Below are 21,771 nucleotides of genomic sequence, written 5' to 3'. Positions count from 1 at the left end.
GAAATGTGAGACGCAGCATGTGAGGCCGCTGCTCATTTTGGACTGGATGTTCGTAGTCATCTGATCAGTTCATTCCAGAATCGATGAACTGGGCATGGTGGTATGGTACCCCGGCCTCCACGCGAGCCTAGATTTTGTTTTGTTTGGGAAGCCATGAAATATCTCATGCGGAGTCTAAAATAGATTTCGTTGCAAGAATCTCCTGCGCAGCTGCTACAATCAACGAACCTCCCAATGTGTTCCAGCCTTTCTGGCTGTCATTACACCTTCGGCGCCAGACATGCGTGGTGTGTGATGGAGCAAACTTCGAACACCGATTGTAGCACTGGAGCTGTATTCATATCGTACACCATACATACTCATTTATGCATAATAAATTTTCAAATGAATCACTATGTTCTTTCCTTTCCGGTCTTCGACCTCTGCTGCTACTTACCCCAGACATTTGTGGCCATGGGTCGCCATGCAGTTCTCAATCCTTATAATGTGCCCCACATCATCTAGAAGTTCGTCGCAACATTTCTGGAACACCCTGTATGAGGCTTTACCTACGTATATCCAGACTGTTATGGCAGTATGCTGAACCTGCAGACTGGAAGTGACCGAGGCAGGCTGCAGTTGGTGGTGTCCTAGAGTGTAGTAAGGACCTGCCAATAGAAGAGGACAACGGCGATTATCAGGTTGTTTTACGGCTTGTCAGTTGCTCCAAGGTTGTATTAGACGTCAAGGGGAGGTGTGGGCTATGAGATGGAGATGCCCTGCATGTTGCCGGGTCCTGAATGCTTACCGCTATTCTTGACTGACATAAACAGTTTACCATACCACTTACCCGTGTTTCTCACATACGATACTAGAATTATTATTAAAGGATACAATGAACCACTCCCCCCTGAGGCTTGCGTGCCTCAGCGATACAGATAGCCGTACCGTAGCTGCAACCACAACGGAGGGGTATCTGTTGAGAGGCCCGAAAAACGTGTGGTTCCTGAAGAGGGGCAGCAGAGTCTTCACTGGTTGCAGGGGCAACAGTTAGGGGCAGCAGAGTCTTCACTGGTTGCAGGGGCAACAGTTTGAATGATTTATTGATCTGACCATCTAACATCAACCAAAATGGCCTTGCTGTGCTGGTACTGCGAATGGCTGACAGCAAAGGGAAGCTAAAACGGTAATTTTTCCCGAGGGCATGCAGCTCTACTGTATGGTTAAATGATGAAGGAATCGTCTTAGGTAAAATATTCCGGTGGTAAAATAGCCCCCCATACGGATCTCCGGGCGGGGACTACTCAGGAGGACGTCGTTATCAGGAGAAACAAAACTGGCGTTCTAAGGATTGGAGCGTGGAATATAATCCTTTAATCGGGCAGGTTGGTTAGGGAATTTAAAAAGGGAAATGGATAGGATAATTTATATATAGTGGGAACTAGAGCAGTTCGGTGGCAGGAGGAACAAGACTTCTGGTCAGGTGAATACAGGGTTATGAAATAGGAGTAATGCAGAAGTAGGTTTAATAATGAGTACAAAATTAGGAATGCCTATGAGCTACTATGAACAGCATAGTGAACGCATTATTCTAGCCAAGATAGACACGAAGCCCACACCCAACAAAGTAGTACAAGTTTATATGCCAACTAGCTCTGCAGATGAGGAGAAGATGAAGGAAATGTGTGATGAGATTAAAGAAGTTATTCAGATAGTTAAGGGAGACGAAAATTTAGTAGTCATGGGGGACTGGAATCGGATAGTAGAAAAGGAAGGAAAAGTAGTAAGTGAATATTGACTGGGGGTGAAAGGATTTAAAGAAGAAGCCGACTGGTAGAATTTTGCACAGAGCACAATTTAGTCATAGCTAACACTTGGTTTAAGAATCTTGAGAGACGGTTGTGTACGTGGTAGAGACCTGGAGACACCGGAAACTTTCAGATAGACTATATAATAGTAAGACAGAGATTTACCAACCAGGTTTTAAATTGTAAAACATTTCCAGTGGCAGATGTGAACTCTGACCGCATTTTATTGGTTATGAACTGCAGATTAAAACTGAAGAAACTGCAATAAGGCAGGAATTTAAGGAGATTGTACCTGGATAGACTGAAAGGACCAGAGGTTGAAGACGGTTTTACAGGGAGCATTAGGGAATGATTGACAAGAACAGAGGAAACGAATACAGTAGAAGAAGAATGGGTAGCTTTGAGAGAAGAAATCGTGAAGGCATCAGAGGATCAAGTAGGTAAAAAGACGAGGGCTGGTAGAAATCCTTGGGTAAGACAACATATACTGAATTCAATCGCAGAAAGAAGAAAATGTAAAAACGCAAGAACAAAAGCATGCAAAATGGGATACAAACGTCTAAAAAACGAAATCGACAGGAAGTGCAAACTGACTGAGCAGGAACGGCTAAAGGATGTAGAAGCATATAACACTAGGGATAAGATAGATACTACCTACATTAAAACTGAACAGACCTTTGGAGAAAAGAGAATCACCTGTATGAATATCAACAGTTCAAATGGAAAACCATCCTAAGCAAAAAAAGGGAAAGCAGAAAGGTGGAAGGACTATACAGAGTGTTACAAAAAGGTACGGCCAAACATTCAGGAAACATTCCTCACACACAACGAAAGAGTTAGAGCTCATTTTATTACTTCTCTTCAAATCACATTAATCATGGAATGGAAGCACACAGCAACAGAACGTACCAGCGTGACTTCAAACACTTTGTTACAGGAAACGTTCAAAATGTCTTCCGTTAGCGAGGATACATGCATCCACCCTCCGTCGCATGGAATCCCTGATGCGCTGATGCAGCCCTGGAGGATGACGTATTGTATCACAGCCGTCCACAATACGAGCACGAAGAGTCTCTACATTTGGTACTGGGGTTGCGTAGACAAGAACTTTCAAATGTTCCCATAAATGAAAGTCAAGAGGGTTGAGGTCAGGAGATCGTGGAGGCCATGGAATTGGTCCGCCTCTACCAATCCATCGGTCACTGAATCTGTTGTTGAGAAGCGTACGAACACTTCGACTGAAATGTGCAGGAGCTCCATCGTGCATGAACCACATGTTGTGTCGTACTTGTAAAGGCACATGTTCTAGCAGCACAGGTAGAGTATCCCGTATGAAATCATGATAACGTGCTCCATTGAGCGTAGGTGGAAGGTGAACATGGGGCCCAATCAAGACATCACCAACAATGCCTGCCCAAACGTTCACAGAAAATCTGTGTTGATGACGTGATTGCACAACTGCGTGCGGATTCTCGTCAGCTCACTCATGTTGATTGTGAAAATTTACAATTTGATCACGTTGGAATGAAGCCTCATCCGTAAAGAGAACATTTGCACTGAAATGAGGATTGACAGATTGTAGGATGAACCATTGGCAGAAGTGTACCCGTGGAGGCCAATCAGCTGCTGATATTGCCTGCACACGCTGTACATGGTACGGAAACAACTGGTTCTCCCGTAGCACTCTCCATGCAGTGACGTGGTCAATGTTACCTTGTACAGCAGCAACTTCTCTGACGCTGACATTAGGGTTATCGTCAACTGCACGAAGAATTCCCTCGTCCATTGCAGTTGTCCTCGTCGTTCTAGGTCTTCCCCAGTCGCGAGTCATAGGCTGGAATGTTCCCTGCTCCCTAAGACGCCGATCAATTGCTTCGAACGTCTTCCTGTCGGGACACCTTCGTTCTGGAAATCTGTCTCGATACAAACGTACCGCGCCACGGCTGTTGCCCCGTGCTAATCCATACATCAAATGGGCATCTGCCAACTCTGCATTTGTAAACATTGCACTGACTGCTAAACCACGTTCGTGATGAACACTAACCTGTTGATGCTACGTACTGATGTGCTTGATGCTATTACTGTAGAGCAATGAGTCGCATGTCAACACAAGCATCGAAGTCAACATTACCTTCCTTCAATTGGGCCAACTGGCGGTGAATCGAGGAAGTACAGTACATACTGACGAAACTAAAATGAGCTCTAACATGGAAATTATGTGTTTCCGGATTTAATATTTTTTTTTGTGGAATTCAAAAAATTTAAAAACCTCTCTCACACCGGCCTGATTTAGCTTCACTGCTCAAGGTAGTAAAAACATGCGTATGTTAAGGGAATTTTCATTCACAAAGCAGGCTTATCACATTCACACAGTTCAATACTGTTCTATCCTGATTAAATTGAGCTTAACTTAAATTCCATAAGGCAGTGAAGCAATTCCGAAGTCTCGGTGCGACGAAAATTGTCAGTAGATTTCCTGAAAACATTTGTAATAATTATTAACTTTCGGTGATCACATGGGGGAGACCGGAAATCTGCTGGTAAGACCGTGTTAGCCTATTTATTTGAAGTAACTGGATATCTTGAGCATACAAAACGGCAGGTTCGTCCAGTGTAAATCAGACGTTCCCCACTGATCCCGTGCAACACAGCGTAGTAAGCAGACACTATCAATAATAATCAGTTAAATAATACGCGAACACACTTACTTGAGTTTAGTTCATGTATTAAATTCCTTCTCATACAGAATCTCATCAAGATGGCGACTAGCTCAACAATACATACATATACATCCTCCTTCTTTCACGGCTAATCGGCAAGCCTTGCCTCATTCTTTTCATAAGATAAAACAGATAGCAGAGAAGCTATTCCATGTAGTAAATGGACGCTCCAAGGAATAATTGGGCTTGAAAGTACTTTGCATTGATAATCATCGTATATTAAAGTTTAGGAATCGGTAAGATAAGAAGAGATATTTCGAGATATGTACTGAGTTATATAATTTATAAAATTTCTGAAAATATCGCGGAGAGACCGCTGCAAGAGACATTACACGGACACATGTCCACATAATATCTTTTCTTTATTTGTGTGTGAGGAACGTTTCCTGAAAGCTTGGCCGTACCTTTTTGTAACACCTTGTATAGAGGATCTATACAAGCGAGATGTACTTGAGGGGAATAGTCTGGAAATGAAAAGAGGACGTAGAGGAAGATGAGAAGGGAGATATGACACTTCGCAAAGAATTTGACAGAGCAGTGAAAGACTTAAGTCGAAATCAGACCGTAGGAGTAGACAACATTCCATTAGAACTACTGATAGCCTTAGGAGTGCCATCCGTGACAAAACGCTTCCATCTGGTGAGCAAGATGTATGATACACGCAAAATACCCCCAGACTTCAAGAAGAATATAATAATCCCAATTCCAAAGAAAGCAGGTGCTAACAGGTGTGAAAATTACCGAAATAAGTCACAGCCGAAAGATACTAATACGAATCCTTTACAGAAGAAAGAAAAAATTGGTAGAATCGGACCTCGGGGAAGACCAGTTTGAATTCCGGAGAAATGTAGGTACACGCGAGGCAATACTGAACCTTCGACTTCTCACAGATGACAAATTAAGGAAATGCAAACTTACGTTTATAGCATTTGTAGACATAGAGAAAGCTTTTGACAATGTTGACTGCAATATTCCCTTTCAAATTCCAAAGGTGGCAGGGCTAAAATACAGGGAGCGAAAGGCTGTTTACAATTTGTGCAAAAACCAGATGGCAGTTAAGAGTCGTGGGGCACGAAAGGGAAGCAAGGGTTGACAAAGGAGTGAAACAGGTTTGTAGCCTATCCCCGAAGTTGTTCAGTCTGCATATTGAGCAAGCAATAAAGGATAGTAAAGAAACATTTGGAGTAGGAATTAAAGTCCAGGGAGAAGAAATAAAAACTTTGAGGTTTGCCGAGACAGAGACGGCAAAGGACTTGGAAGAGTAGTTTAATGGAATGGACGGGATCTTGAAAGGAGGATATAAGATGAACATCAACGAAAGCAAAACGAGTTTAATGGAATGTAGTCGAATTAAATCAGGTGATACTGAGGGAATTAAGTTAGGAAATGAGACTCTTAAGGTAGTAAATGAGATTTTCTATTTGGGAAGCAAAATAACTGATGATGGAAGAAGTAGGGAGGATATAAAATGTAGACTGGCTATGGCAAGGAAAGCGTTTCTGAAGAAGAGAAATTTGTTAATATCGAGTGTAGATTTAAGCGACAGGAAGTCATTTTTGAAAGTATTTGTACGGAATGCAGCTATGTATGGAAGTGAAACATGAACGACAAACAGTTTAGACAAGAAGAGAATAGGAGCTTTTAAAATGTGGTGCTACAGAAAAAATGTCGAAAATGGGTAACTAATGAGGAACTACTCAACAGAATTGGGGAGAAGAGAAATTTGTGGTACAACCTGACTAAAAGGTGAGATCGGTTGGTAGGACACATTCTGAGACATCAAGGGGTCACCAATTCAGTACTGGAGGGAAGCATGGGAGGTAAAAATAGTAGAGGGAGACCAAGAGATGAATACAGTAAGCATATTCAGAGGGATATAGGTTGCAGTAGTTACTCGGATATGAAGAGGCTTTGACGGGATAGAGTAGCATGGAGAGCTGCATCAAACCATTCTTTGGACTGAAGACCACAACAACAACAGCATAATGACGCTACTGGCCATTGAAATTGCTACACCAAGAAGAAATGCAGATGATAAATGGGTATTCATTGGACAAATATATTATGCTAGAACTGACTTGTGATTATATTTTCACGCATTTTGGGTGCATAGATCCTGAGAAATCAGTACCCAGAACAACCATCTCTGGCCCTAATAACGGCCTTGAATTGCCTGGGCATTGAGTCAAACAGAGCTTGGATGGCGTGTGATGGTACAGCTGCCCATGCAGCTTCAACACGATACCACAGTTCATCAAGAGTGGTGACTGGCGTATTGTGACGAGCCAGTTGCTCGGCCACCATTGACCAGACGTCTTCAATTGGTGAGAGATCTGGAGAATGTGCTGGCTAGGGCAGCAGTCGAACATTTTCTGTATCCAGAAAGGCCCGTACAGGACCTGCAACATGTGGTTGTGCATTATCCTGCTGAAATGTAGGGTTTCGCATGGATCGAATGAAGGGTAGAGCCACGGGTCGCAACACATCTGAAATGTAACGTCCACTGTTCAAAGTGCCGTCAATGCGAACAAGAGGTGACCGAGACGTGTAACCAATGGCACCCCATACCGTCAAGCCGGGTGATACGCCAGTATGGCGATGACGAATACACGCTTCCAATGTGCGTTCACCGCGATGTCGCCAAACACGGATGTGACCATCATGATGCTGTAAACAGAACCTGGATTCATCCGAAAAAATGACGTTTTGCCATTCGTGCACCTAGGTTCGTCGTTGAGTACACCGTCGCAGGCGCTCTTGTGTGTGATGCAGCGTCAAGGGTAAACGCAGCCATAGTCTCCGAGCTGATAGTCCATGCTGCTGCAAACGTCGTCGAACTGTTCGTGCAGATGGTTGTGGCCTTGCAAACGTCCCCATCTGTTGACTCAGGGATCGAGACGTGGCTGCACGATCCGTTACAGCCATGCGGATAAGATGCCTGTCATCTCGACTGCTATTGATACGAGGTCGTTGGGATCCAGCACGGCGTTCCGTATTACCCTCCTGAACCCACCGATTCCATATTCTGCTAACAGTCATTGGATCTCGACCAACGCGAGCAGCAATGTCGCGATACGATAAACCACAATCCCGATAGGCTACAATCCGACCTTTATCAAAGTCGGAAACGTGATGGTACGCATTTCTCCTCCTTACATGAGGCGTCACAGCAACGTTTCACCAGGCAACGCCCGTCAGCTGCTGTTTGTGTATGAGAAATCGTTTGGAAACTTTCCTCGTGTCAGCACGTTGTAGGTGTCGCCACCGGCGCCAACCTTGTGTGAATGCTCTAAAAAGCTAATCTTTTGCATATCACAGCATCTTCTTCCTGACGGTTAAATTTCGCGTCTGTAGCACGTCATCTTCGTGGTGTAGCAATGTTAATGTCCTGTAGTGTACTTCTGTAAGTATTGATTAATTTCCACCCAAGATAATATGTTACATATTCACTATCAAGAAATTCTCAATCCAGTCGCAAATTTAGCTCGGTATGTCGTATAACGCTTGATGTGCTTTCCTTGCTTGGGGAGTGTATTAGACTGCCTCTGACTTTTTCTACCAGATGATTGAACGCATTTCGTTTGGACTCCACTGGATTACTGATAAAGGGAAGAAACAGAGAAAAGTATATTAAAAAAATTAATAATACAAACTAAATGTCCACATAATTATTCAACGCCACTCATGAGTTGATACAAATACTGCACATTTCATATTACAGTCATATGCCGTAAGTAATTGTTCTACTTACTTAATAGTGGAACAGTATACTAGAAAGTAAATGTAATTCAGTTACCGAGAATATTAGATACTTCTTTAGTAGTACAAATAACTTTAGAAACTGTTTTGTGATGTGCAGGTACTTTGTACTGATGGTTCCTTTCTGTTCATTCAGTTGGATGGATTAGCTAATCCACGCAGGTTGCGTTTGCGCGTACGCGAATTCTTACATGGATTGTGGAACACGTGCAGTCTTTCTGCAAGAGAAGAGGGTGCTTCTGGAGCTAAGGTAAGCTACGTCTGTACTTCCTTCATCTTGTTTCTGCTTCCTTCTTGCATCTTTCCACTTTTTATCGCTCATTTTTTTTTACAACATTATCATTTCCTTCTGTCCATCTTCTTGTTCTTAATTGATCTCTTAATTTTGTTACCTATCGGTTCAGTACGTAATACTTAAGTGCGTGAGATGACTGCAGTTCAACAACATATATGTAATTAGTTATTTCCTGACTGATACTGGTATTTTCTAATGAAGTTATTATGAAGAAAAAATTGCTTTACTTATACTTTTATGAAATACATCGTCTGCTCAAAAAGTTCCAAGACTGATTTAATTTGTGATATATGTAAATGACGTCAGCGCAGTGACTACGGTGGCAGCGTGAACCAAGAAATGTAAACATCAGACGTGCGTCCGACCAGTCAGTTGCGGGCACGCAGTGTTAATTAGTGAATGTGCGGCCATTGCGTGTCAACGTTATTGTGCCAGAGATCGCAGTGGAGGAATATCTGTAAAGAAAGTCCTCAGGACATTCTCCGAAAACAACGAATCGTGAACGTCTTTCACGACTTGACTGAAATGCAAAACCAGGACCGGTCTCTTCCAGAAAAAATCATCAAGGGTGATGAGACACGGTATTATCAATATGAACCTGCTACAAAATGACAAACTGCAGAGATTAACATCAAATGCTAACGCTTTGTCAACATCATCGACATTGAAGTGGGTCACGCGAGCTGAACAAAGGATTCTCAGACAGTCTGACTTGGTTGTACGAAGGTTTTGTGCCTTGTAGTAAAGTGGGCGGAGACTGACCAGAAATGTAAAATCAGCGATAACGGAGCAGCAAGGAGAATCTGACCAGGTCATGGATCTTTAGAACATATGTGTGCTAGCAAGAGAAAGTCGTATATGTAGAAAGAAGCAGACTTGTTTAAAGTGTATGGTTGGGGGTACATAGAATTGCATCACATGCTGGGCTCTCTTACTGTTCCATTCGCATATGGAGAGCAAGAACATGTCTTGATTCTGCAAGTCTTGCTCTGAAAGGGAGGTTGTAGAGTTTTTTGACAGGTGGTGGCATTAATGTGACTGAACAGTGTACCTGGAACAAGTTCCATACGCTTGAGCGTTATTGTAGGAAGCGCCTCAAGAGTTTTTCCTTAGACATTAGTTTGTAGACTGTTTGTATTCTACAGCATCCCAACAATAATTTACGTCTATCATCTATCACCTTTGACTGACCCTATGTGATGATTGCATTTCACATGCATTCAAGTGATTGCTGAATCTGTTTTATAATGTAATAACTTTATTCGTACAGTGATGGTTTCTTTGTTGTCGTATAGTTACGATCTTAAGGAGAAAGTACTCTTGTGAACAGGTTGTTCTATGTCGACAGGTGGAACTGCATGAGCTCAAGAGAAATATAAAGCTCCACAGAGTTACAGAGGAAGAAACATGTAAGCATATGCTACGGTACTTGAAACGGCGTGAAATACTGCAGCAAAAGTGGGAGTCATACTATCTGCCTGTAATAAAAGAGGAATATAGTGATGTTGAATATGGTGTTGAAGTCCCAGAATTTGAATACTGGCGTTCATCGTTGTCTGCTGCTTATTTGTGTTAGGTGAGTTACTTCTTTATTTTATGCGCCTTGTTTCTGCTTGCTCCATAAATTCCCCCGTTCTTGCCTGTTCTCTGCTTCTTCCTCGCTCAGTTTTTCCCACCATTCCCTCTTCATTTTGTCTTTAGTCTTCCTTTTGTTCTCTTAATTTAGATTTCGGTTGGCTCAACGCATAGATACTTCACTTCATTACAGTACAGCCTTTCAGTGTAATTATAGATCTTGAATACAGTGCCCCTTCGTGTATTGTCAACCGAAATTCAATCGTAGGGAGTGTCTTCTCAGATATGTTGTCAGGTTGATGACCTTGATGGGCCGACCACATATCTGAGAAGACACTCCCTACGATTGAATTTCGGTTGATAGCAGACGAAGCGGGAAAGTACCAAACATCCTTGACTGTTACTGAAAGTGCCGCTTAAATGTCTCTCAAAAGCGAAGCCAAGCTACTTTTAAGATATATAAGTTTCTTAACGGAGTCGTTGTAACATTTACGGTCACTAACGAGCATAGAAAGTATCGTAATTTTTCTGGCATTTCTTGTGAACGAATTCACACTACAGCTTTCAGGTGGTGAAATTCAGACCTTTGTGCTTTGTCTCCAGGACGCCGCTGCCGCCTTCCTTTCGGACTTGAGACCTCCAACCCTGAACTGCGCAGCACCGGCGTTTGCCAGCCGACCCGTCGCCGTGTGTCTGGGAGCCGGCGTCTGCTTCGCCATCGTCGGCGCCGCGACAAGCGTAGACGGTCTGGCCGCCGGGGGCTGCGACCCAGAACGCAAGCTCACCGTGATCTGTACCGTAATAGCGTTCAAGTGTAATAAAAATGGGGTTGGAGCAACTTGTTCTTATTCTTTAGCAGAGTATGATGAAGATTGCAGAAAAGTAAATACTATGTCCGAGAACAGAACTCTCTACAGCTACATCTACATTTATACTCTGCATGCCACCCAACGGTGTGTGGCGGAGGGCACTTTACGTGCCACTGTCATTACCTCCCGTACCTGTTCCAGTCGCGTATGGTTCGTGGGAAGAATGACCGCCGGAAAGCCTCCGTGCGTACTCGAATCTCTCTAATTTTACATTCGTGATCTCCTCGGGAGGTATAAGTAGGGGGAAACAATATATTCGATACCTCATCCAGAAACGCACCCTCTCGAAACCTGGCGAGCAAGCTACACCGCGATGCAGATCGCCTCTCTAGCAGAGTCTGCCACTTGAGTTTGATAAACATCTCCGTAACGCTATCAAGCTTACCAAATAACCCTGTGACGAAACGCGCCGCTGTTCTTTGGATCTTCTCTATCTCCTGTGTCAACCCGACCTGGTACGGATTCCACACCGATGAGCAATACTCAAGTATAGGTCGAACGAGTGTTTTGTAAGCCACATCCTTTGTTGATGGACTACATTTTCTAAGGACTTTCCCAATGAATCTCAACCTGGCACCCGACTTACCAACAATTAATTTTATACGATCATTCTACTTCAAATCGTTCCGTACGCATACTCCCAAATATTTTAGAGAAGTAACTGCTACCAGTGTTTGTTCCGCTATCATATAATCATACAATAAAGGATCTTCATTCTATGTATTCGTAATACATTACATTTGTCTATGTTAAGGGTCAGTTGCCACTCCCTGCACCAAGTGCCTATCCGCTGCAGATCTTCCTGCATTTCGCTGCAATTTTCTAATGGTGCAACTTCTCTGTATACTACAGCATCATCCGCGAAAAGCTGCATAGAACTTCCCACACTATCTACTAGGCCATTTACATATATTGTGAAAAGCAATGGTCCCATAACACTCCCCTGTGGCACGCCAGAGGTTACTTTAACGTCTGTAGACATCTCTCCATTGAGAACAACATGCTGTCTTCTGTTTGCTAAAAACTCTTCAATCCAGCTACACAGCCGGTCTGATATTCCGTGAGCTCTTTGTTTATCAGGCGACAGTGCGGTACTGTATCGAACGCCTTCCGGAAGTAAAGGAAAATGGCATCAACCTGGGAGCCTGTATCTAATATTTTCTGGGTCTCATGAACAAATAAAGGGAGTTGGGTCTCACACGATCGCTGTTTGCGGAATTCATGTTGATTCCTGCAGAGTAGATTCTGGGTTTCCAGAAATGACATGATAAGCGAGCAAAAAACATGTTCTAAAATTCTACAACAGATCGATGTCAGAGAAATAGGCCTATAGTTTTGCGCATCTGCTCGACTCCGGTGTGGGAAAGCACGTAAGAGAGTCACTTTTGTCTTTTTCCAGTAGGTGGTGCTATTGAGACGTAACACTACTCATGTATTACTGGAAAACGCCTCGCCAAAGCAACTGAATCATGTAGTTCAGGCATGAAATCTGCGTGTGTTATTGTAAAAGCTAAAGGCATCTCAACACTGCCCTGTGCAAGTTTTCACAAACTGAAAATTACTCGTGCAGTAGAATGGGGTATTTAGTTCTAATATCTTTGGGTAGTTGCATGCGGTTCATCTACTTTATCTCTTTACGACTGATAATTTTTGAACGTACGAAGGGGATGGTGGCAACAGCTGTGCTTAATGCAGTGTCGCACAAAGTGTGCATCAGAACTACGTACGAAAAGTAAATAAATGACTTATGAGAACGCAAATGAATGACAATAACTCTGAACTGATAGTTTATATTAACTTCAAAGTAACAAATCCAGAACATAGACTACCTGGGGACCACATTTCACATGAACATCAATCAAATATCTAGAAGAAAAGTAAATAAATGACTTATGAGAACGCAAATGAATGACAATAACTCTGAACTGATAGTTTATATTAACTTCAAAGTAACAAATCCAGAACATAGACTACCTGGGGACCACATTTCACATGAACATCAATCAAATATCTAGAAATCACTGAAGTAAAGGCTTTCTATTCATGCCTTCCATTAAGGCATCTGAACTGTCTAAAATGCTATAACGGGGTTGTTTGTGTTGTTGCACTGGATAATAATTAGACGAAATGTTTGTCAGGATTTGTAAGCGGTGGGTCCTTGAGGTACGGCAGTATGCGAACAGAAGAAGTAAGTTAAATAGTTTTACTAACAAAGGCTGATTATAAAACACGCACGCTACGCGCACCCATAATCACTGTGTCTGACATCCAAATTACCGTCGTATCGGAAGGCTCCATGGTGAGCCAAGAAGAGACATATTTGCGTCCGAGGCCACACTAGTTAATACGGCGCGCTGCGGACGGCAGCCAGTGGCTTACTCCTGTGTCGCACTGCGCCCGGACAGACGTGTACTGACCAAGCAAATTGTCAGAACTCCAGACAGGTCGGCTGGCGAGCGCATGTTACGTACCGTACGCCTGCGTGCAACCCGTAGACCCTTACAATGCAGTAAAATGCAGCAGAGAATGGAAAACAGTGCATAATGCATCAGATTGAATAATTACAACGCAACCCTGTAACCAGCTTCCATATCACGAAAAACAAACTACCTCTGTGTCTCTGCAGTGCCTCGCACCAGATCACATCCACAAGTCACCAACAGTCCAGCATGCACAATGCTACCAAAATAAATGCCCGAATACGAATATCACACGATTTAAATGTATTAAACGTTCCCCACTAACAGCCAGTGCAAATACTGTGTCAGAAACAACATCACCCAATTTCTTCTAGACTAAAGCCACCATCTCCTAACTGCTCTAACTTCATCGCTTTGACGTCCAGAATAAATGTCTCTCACTGGCTGGAAGTAAGCGGAACTCACCAGAGGTGAAACGTATTACTGTTGAAGTGCTTCACTGAGAGATAACTCAAAGAGCTTGCATTACCTATTGATTATCGATTACAGAATATCTTTGCAAAAAGTTTGTGAAGACTGTTTCACGATCTTAGGAAAACAAACTTGCGACTAGATTGAAAGTGTCATGTAGCACAACTTTCATCACCAACTTCTTTTCAGGATAAACGCATTCGTAGTGTGTCCTGCAGGGAACAATTAGAGGACGTTAAAATGGGTGTAAAAAGATTGCACAACGAATTCTGAAGCTAAATGGACGCCACGGTAACACTACGGTAAACCCTACAGGTTGGCCATTATGTAAAGCTGACCCACGAGCACCAGTTATAATGCTCAGTAAAAATAAAGTTACTTTTACAACACTGAAATAGCAGAAACAGTTTCACAGAGCTTTCCATTCAAAAAAGAATAAATAGCCTCAGGCGTATACTTTTTTTAACTTTTGTAATTGTTGTTCATTGACAGCATAAAGACCGCCTCATTGAAGATTGGGGCTAGAATATTACTGGATCTCTTTAGAATGTAGAACGAAAGAGGCAGATAACAATACTTATTACCTCAAAGGCTCCCTCTTCTTATAATCGTTATTAATTAATATAAAAGATAGCCTCGTTGAAGAAGGTGACCAGTATATTTCTTAACACTTTATAATGCAGTATGAAAGAGGCAGATAATGTTTAATTCTTTTCACCTCAAATGCTCCTTCTTTTGCTTTCATATCAGAACAGAGAGTAAATTAGTTAACGCCCTTGTTAGACGGCGCGTGCCATATCAGCTTACTACAATTTTTACGAAAAATATTACGCAAACTATTGTAGACTAATTGATACGAAATATCTCAGAGGCGCTTTAGTTTCATTTAAAGAAAGAAGTAATGAGAGACCTGGGTTAGCGTTCGGTCGTTCACTGTCTAACAATTCATGACCAACCTCTCGTACTTAAAGCCTGAAATAAAATTCTATAAACACATGGATATTTTTCTCATGAAAAAATTCGGTTATGTGACGAAACCGAAATATATGACATGGCAGTTTATCAGACAGCAACAGTAGTTATTCATCTAGTTAAGCTTTCTGAGCTAGCTCCAGGCAACGGAAGAGCGGCTCTACTTCTACGTTGCAACACCTTCCATTAGAAGGTTCACTCAGATTAAGTACTAACTTGACTTAAATTCGGTTAGGTGATGAAACTGAAATATCTGAAATGGCAGTTTATGAGACAGCAACAGTAGTTACTCATCTAGTTGGCATTCTGAGCGAAACTTAACATGTTCCCTACCAAACATGAGAAAAGAGTGTGAGCTAGCAAGCTCCAGGCAACGGAAGAGCGGTTCTTCTTCTTCTACCTCATTACGTTATAACACCTTCCTTTAGAAGGTTCACAGAGATTAAATACTAACTTGACTTCATAAAGTGTTGCAGATATACATTGAAGCGCCAAAGAAACTGGTATAGGCACGTTTATTCAAATACAGAGATATGTAAATAGGCAGAATACGGCGCTGCGGTTGGCAACTCCTATATAAGACAACGAGTGTCTGGCGCAGTTGTTAGTTCGTTTACTGTTGCTGCAATGGTAGGTTATCAAGATTTAAGTGGTCCTGTACGTGGTGCTATAGTCGGCGCACTAGCGATGGGACACAGCATCTCCTTACAACCATTTCAAGACTGTACCGTGAATATCAGGACCCGGTAAAACATCAAATCTCTGACATCGCTGGGGCCGGAAAAAGATCCGGCAAGAGCAGGACCATAGACAACTGAAGAGAATCGTTCAACATGACAGAAGTGCAACCATTCCGCAAATTGCTGCAGATTTCAGTGCTGGGTCATCAACAAGTGTCAGCGTGCGAACCATTCAACGAAACATCTACAATGTGGGCTTTCGGTGCGGAAGGCCCATTCTGTACCCTTGATGAACGTTTACGGGTATCGAGACAACCTCAGGAAACCATGGACCCTTCATGTCACCATGGGACTGTTGAAGCTGGTGGAGGCTCTGTAATGGTGTAGGGCGGGTGCAGATTGAGTGATATGGGACCACTGATACGTCTAGATACGACTCTTACATTTGCGACGTACGTAAGTATCCTGTCTGATAACCTGCATACATTCATGTCCATTGTGAAGTCCAACGGTCTTGGGCAATTCCAGTAGGACAATGCGACACCTCACACGTCCCGAATTGCTACAGAGTGGCTACATGAGCACTCCTCTGAGTTTAAACACCTCCGGTGGTCACCAGACTCCCCAGACCTGAACATTATTGAGAATAGCTGAGATGCCTTGCAACGTACTGTTCAGAAGAGATCTCCAGCCGTTCGTACTTTTACGGATTTATGGACAGCCCTGCAAGATTCATGGTGTCAGTTCCCTCCAGCACTTCTTCAGACATTAGTGTGGTCCATGCACGTCGTGCTGCGGCACTTCTGCGTGTTCGCGAGGGCTCTACACTATATTTGGCAGGTGTACCAGTTTTTTTCGCTTTTCGGTGTATGTCATCTCCATCACAGTGGAAATTTTAAGAGCCTGCTATTAAAATATGGGTTCCTTCTAAAACGACACAAATTTCAGTTGACTTTAAAGTAATGTTTCAAGCTCCACAGTAGGTTGTCAGAATTCGAGATTAGCTAATGCATATTAATGTTCAAAAGTAACAAAATGATTCATATTAACACTTAATAAGAATACAATAAAGTGTATAACTCCATTAATGGATGAAATGTGATGTGGAATGTACATGTTACAAATCATAGTAAAACTTTAAATGAAAACTAAACATGAGTTAAAACCATAGTTCTTATAATTTTTATACCCTTCTCTACACTAAACATTAGTAGACACATACGGAAACAATTAACACAGAAACCAAAGGTAAATATAGTAAATATAGCAAATATAGTAAATCACATATTCTGACTGAGCTCTTTCACCATCGAAGAGAAAATGTTAACAATGACCAGTGAGGGCGATTTCTCTTAGACAGTGAATAAACATGTCAAATATCTTCATAGTATAAGTTTCCCCTGCAATACAGTGGTAGAAACAACAAATTATATAATACATGAAATAAACTGTACACATAAAGCTAGATTCTCTTGAAAAAATACGAACTTAAAATCTCTTACATTCAGTTAATTTATTCCTGTATCATAAGTTATGAAAGTTGTCAGCACACGAGATCAGATGCAGACTTTATTCTGGGGTGGGATGGCGCGTGGAAGGGGAGGGGGGGTACGAGGATCAGTAGGATGAACATATCGTTATAACATATGTGAGATTTATTTTAAAATAAACACACACACATACACGCACACACACACACACACACACACACACACACACACACACATTGGAGTGTTTTTTAACGACTGATGACTGCTGTATTTAGCTTGTGTGGCGATGTTTTGACTGCTTGAGCAACTTCTGTTCTAGACCTGTTACTCCATGCAGCTGCACCTTACACCACCACCTTAACACTCCCTTGTTAGATTGGTGTAGCGATTCAACTTTCGAACACTTGTGATTTATCTTAGGGTGCAGCTATGCTGTGCCCTATTCATCCTTGGCGTTGAACTTCTTTCTTCCATGCTTCTAGTGGCTACGCAACATAACACTGCTTTTCTACTTAAATGAAGTCTAGTTTGGTTCCAGTTAACTCCGTATTTTCAGAAACTTTCATAAATTGTTACATGTTACCTGGGAAGTCACTAGTTCCAGAACCTACTAATATTGCTGTTTCAAGGACATCTCATTAACATGTCTGTGAATAATATAAAACAACAATCGCTTATATACATAATATTCTTCTTCCTTGGTACCAGAGGTCTTCCTTTGTACCAGAGCTCCTTCATTCCTCCTTCCTCCAAGAAGATTACAAATGCTCTCCAGCAGGCAGACTCTGCACCTTTCGGGTAATACGTTCCCACAGCTCTATATTTGACGTACGTGGTTCATGGTAAATGAATAGGATGGATCACTACATTTTTTTTTTTGGTCATCAGTCTACTGACTGGTTTGATGCGGCCCGCCACGAATTCCTTTTCTGTGCTAACCTCTTCATCTCAGAGTAGCACTTGCAATCTACGTCCTCAATTATTTGCTTAACGTATTCCAATCTCTGTCTTCCTCTACAGTTTTTGCCCTCTACAGCTCCCTCTAGTACCATGGAAGTCATTCCCTCATGTCACTACATATCCTACCACTAAGAGGAAAGATATCGTGAACATACACTTAACTGTCAATCAATACAAACATACAGGGGATAGCCAAAATAATGTGAACACCTGTAGTTACTTGGGAAATCTGCTTTGGAGTCCGCACGCCAGCGCCATCCAAAAGAGTTCGATAATGTTCATGTACGGAGACTGTGCTGGCCAGGGAAGACTCTGCAGTTCAGCTGCATGCTCCTCATGCCACAATTGTACTATCCTGACTGTGTGAATGGGTGTATTTTTGTCCTAAAATATGGCATCATTATTGGGGAACAATATTTGAATCATGGGGTGCACCTGATCACCTAAAATGTTCACATAAACGTTGACTGTAACACAGCCTTTAAGAGTAATGATGGGACCAGCAGAATACCATGATATGGCTGCCCACACCTTCACACTTCCAGCTCCTTGTTTAACCGTTGGAATCAAGCAATCAGGATTGTAGGCTTCTTTTGGCATTCTTGAGACGTAAATCCGGCCCGATGTTGGAAATAACGAAAACATTGATTCGGCGGACTATACGACTTGTTTCCACTGATCAGCCGTCCAGGATTTATGCTCCTGACACTATGCTTTACGCTTCTTTGAGTTGGTTGTCGTCACTAATGATTTCGGTATATTCACTTTAGGCAGTTCTCGGTGGACAGTGACGATAGATATGGGATCTCGAAGATGGCTATTGAGCTCTGCAGTCACTTTAACCGTCATAGTTTTGAGTTTTTTGACACACTTCGTTTTAGTGTACGACGATCTATGTCATTTAGTTTTGATTTGCGCCCACTGTTACGTTTACACGATGATGTCTTTCCATGTTTTATGTAGGCTGTCGTTGTTGAAACAGCTGCTCTTGAAGCGTTCAATAAGTTGGCTGTGTTGGTTGCTGATGCTCCAGCTCATCGGCCCCCCACAATCTGCCCTCTTCGAAAATTTGTTAGGTCTTTGACTGCACGTCGACCGTGGCCTCTGAATGCGAATACGAGATGTACACTACTCGTAAACAGCCTGCACTGATGCCTAGTCTGTACTGAACACGCACAGTCCAGTGAGACACGTGCCTTACCTGGATTTTTGATCGTCAAACACAACCATCCCATTACCATCACTGCTCACATTATTTTGAATATCCCCTGTACATGCCCTCTAATTAGAATTTTCATTAACTCTTGTTTTACACTCCTAGAAATTGAAATAAGAACACCGTGTATTCATTGTCCCAGGAAGGGGAAACTTTATTGACACATTCCTGGGGTCAGATACATCACATGATCACACTGACAGAACCACAGGCACATAGACACAGGCAACAGAGCATGCACAATGTCGGCACTAGTACAGTGTATATCCACCTTTCGCAGCAATGCAGGCTGCTATTCTCCCATGGAGACGATCGTAGAGATGCTGGATGTAGTCCTGTGGAACGGCTTGCCATGCCATTTCCACCTGGCGCCTCAGTTGGACCAGCGTTCGTGCTGGACGTGCAGACCGCGTGAGACGACGCTTCATCCAGTCCCAAACATGCTCAATGGGGGACAGATCCGGAGATCTTGCTGGCCAGGGTAGTTAACTTACACCTTCTAGAGCACGTTGGGTGGCACGGGATACATGCGGACGTGCATTGTCCTGTTGGAACAGCAAGTTCCCTTGCCGGTCTAGGAATGGTAGAACGATGGGTTCGATGACGGTTTGGATGTACCGTGCACTATTCAGTGTCCCCTCGACGATCACCAGTGGTGTACGGCCAGTGTAGGAGATCGCTCCCCACACCATGATGCCGGGTGTTGGCCCTGTGTGCCTCGGTCGTATGCAGTCATGATTGTGGCGCTCACCTGCACGGCGCCAAACACGCATACGACCATCATTGGCACCAAGGCAGAAGCGACTCTCATCGCTGAAGACGACACGTCTCCATTCGTCCCTCCATTCACGCCTGTCGCGACACCACTGGAGGCGGGCTGCACGATGTTGGGGCGTGAGCGGAAGACGGCCTAACGGTGTGCGGGACCGTAGCCCAGCTTCATGGAGACGGTTGCGAATGGTCCTCGCCGATACCCCAGGAGCAACAGTGTCCCTAATTTGCTGGGAAGTGGCGGTGCGGTCCCCTACGGCACTGCGTAGGATCCTACGGTCTTGGCGTGCATCCGTGCGTCGCTGCGGTCTGGTCCCAGGTCGACGGGCACGTGAACCTTCCGCCGACCACTGGCGACAACATCGATGTACTGTGGAGACCTCACGCCCCACGTGTTGAGCAATTCGGCGGTACGTCCACCCGGCCTCCCGCATGCCCACTATACGCCCTCGCTCAAAGTCCGTCAACTGCACATACGGTTCACGTCCACGCTGTCGCGGCATGCTACCAGTGTTAAAGACTGCGATGGAGCTCCGTATGCCACGGCAAACTGGCTGACACTGACGGCGGCGGTGCACAAATGCTGCGCAGCTAGCGCCATTCGACGGCCAACACCGCGGTTCCTGGTGTGTCCGCTGTGCCGTGCGTGTGATCATTGCTTGTACAGCCCTCTCGCAGTGTCCGCAGCAAGTATGGTGGGTCTGACACATCGGTGTCAATATGTTCTTTTTTCCATTTCCAGGAGTGTATGTTTAATACCTCCTCTACTTTGGCCAACAGAATGATATAGAGTGAACCATAATTACATTGCTTTCTTTCACAGCACTTTCACCTATTTAACCATTAATTCCGTTAAGTTGTTTTCTTGCCTTTGGTGGAAGCAATTGTTGTATAGAATTTTAAGTTCAAACATCAGATTACGCAGAGAGTCAGATACTCGTGGTAAGCTACAGAGTTAGCTAATTTTTTACTTTCCCTATTTATTTTTCAGTTTGGAGGAGGTGTTCCCTTAAGCAGGGTCCTTATTCCTTTTCTTCGCAAATATTACCCTTAAGCAATTCTTTCTCCATGTGGGCAATCTTTTCGGGGCTTCAGTACTCCTCGTCCGCAGCTCGTGGCCGTGCGGTAGCGTTCTCGCTTCCCACGCCCGGGTTCCCGGGTTCGATTCCCGGCGGGGTCAGGGATTTTCTCTGCCTCGTGATGACTGGGTGTTGTGTGATGTCCTTAGGTTAGTTAGGTTTAAGTAGTTCTAAGTTATAGCGGACTGATGACCATAAATGTTAAGTCCCTTAGTGCTCAGAGCCAGTGCTCCTTTCCTCTTATTTCGTAGGCCCCGTTGGTGCGATGTACCTCTCCTTTCCTTTACAGTGATTGGGGTCTTCCCTTCGACGGGTCCATTCTTTGGGGATTACTGACCCATAACGTGATTGGGATCCTCCATTCCTTGGTTCCACCTGAACCTGGCGTTAACTCCCATTCTTCGGTGATTACTTACCCATAACTTCTAATCTGAAGTAGCTCACCCTCCTTTTCTACTACTGTACTGAGTACTTCAGGACTTCTCCCCTTTCACTTCACCTCATCTAAAGGCTGAATCCGTCATGAAACTCCAGCTATCTCCCGCTTTTCCACTACGAGTTATAGTATCTATTTTCCTCTTTCCAAAACTCCTTTTCCCTCTTGGCACTGGCTTGTCATTTCTGTATCAAGCTTATTTGTAGGACATCCTGTCTTATTCCTCCCTCCCCTTGAATCAGTGACAAGCCTACCAAAAGAATATCCCTAA

This window comes from Schistocerca americana, chromosome 4, assembly GCF_021461395.2.
Source record: "Schistocerca americana isolate TAMUIC-IGC-003095 chromosome 4, iqSchAmer2.1, whole genome shotgun sequence".
NCBI lineage: Eukaryota > Metazoa > Arthropoda > Insecta > Orthoptera > Acrididae > Schistocerca > Schistocerca americana.
Note: the sequence above shows the minus strand (reverse complement) of the source record.